A 1,077-nucleotide genomic window follows, 5' to 3' on the forward strand; every position below is an offset into this window, starting at 1 on the left:
AAGCTAGATGGATTCTACTCAGAACTCTCTGTCTTTTGCTGAGTGGATGATGGAAAAGGCTTGCTATTGCTAAACCTGTTTCTTCCACCATTATTAAAGCCTTGTTGAGGCTTTTGTTGATCCTTCCATGAGAGATTTGGGTGATTTCTCCATGAGGGATTATATGTGTTTCCATATGGTTCACCCATGTGATTCACCTCTGCTATTGCAGGGTTCTCAGGATCATAAGCTTCTTCCTCAGAAGATGCCTCTTGAGTACTGTTGGATGCAGCTTGCATTCCATTCAGACTCTAAGAAATCATATTGACTTGCTGAGTCAATATTTTATTCTGAGCCAATATGGCATTCAGAGTATCAATTTCAAGAACTCCCTTCTTTTGAGGCGTCCCATTACTCACAGTATTCCTCTCAGAAGTGTACATGAACTAGTTATTGGCAACCATGTCAATGAGTTCTTGAGCTTCTGCAGGCGTTTTCTTTAGCTGAATGGATCCACCTGCAGAAGTATCCAATGACATCTTAGCTAATTTAGACAGACCATCATAGAATATATCTAGGATGGTCCATTCTGAAAGCATGTCAGAAGGACACTTTTTGGTCAGTTGCTTATATCTCTCCCAAGCTTCATAGAGGGATTCACCTTCTTTCTGTCTGAAGGTTTTAACATCCACTCTAAGCTTACTCAACTTTTGAGGAGGGAAGAACTTGGCTAAGAAAGCCGTGACCAGTTTATCCCAAGAGTTCAGGCTATCCTTAGGTTGAGAGTCCAACCATACTTTAGCTCTGTCTCTTACAGAAAACAGGAAAAGCATAAGCCTGTAGACCTCGGGATCAACCCCATTGGTCTTAATAGTATCACAGATCTGCAAGAATTCAGTTAAGAACTGAAAAGGATCTTCAGATGGAAGTCCATGAAACTTGCAGTTCTGCTGCATCAGAGAAACTAATTGAGGTTTCAGCTCAAAATTGTTTGCTCCAATGGCAGGAATGGAGATGCTTCTTCCATGTAAATTGGAATTAGGTGCAGTAAAGTCACCAAGCATCCTCCTTGCATTATTATTATTTTTGGCTGCCATC

The 1,077-nt window shown here is 40.9% G+C and overlaps 1 non-coding gene across 1 annotated transcript; it reads left to right on the forward strand.

The window, feature by feature from the left end:
- The first annotated feature begins 572 nt into the window (after window positions 1-572).
- Window positions 573-680, forward strand: LOC112724724 (small nucleolar RNA R71). Its single transcript, XR_003163873.1, has one exon. It is a non-coding gene; the product is annotated as a small nucleolar RNA R71 (small nucleolar RNA).
- Window positions 681-1,077: the final 397 nt, after the last annotated feature.

The sequence above is a fragment of the Arachis hypogaea genome, chromosome 11 (assembly GCF_003086295.3).
Source record: "Arachis hypogaea cultivar Tifrunner chromosome 11, arahy.Tifrunner.gnm2.J5K5, whole genome shotgun sequence".
In the NCBI taxonomy this organism is placed as follows: Eukaryota; Viridiplantae; Streptophyta; class Magnoliopsida; order Fabales; family Fabaceae; genus Arachis; species Arachis hypogaea.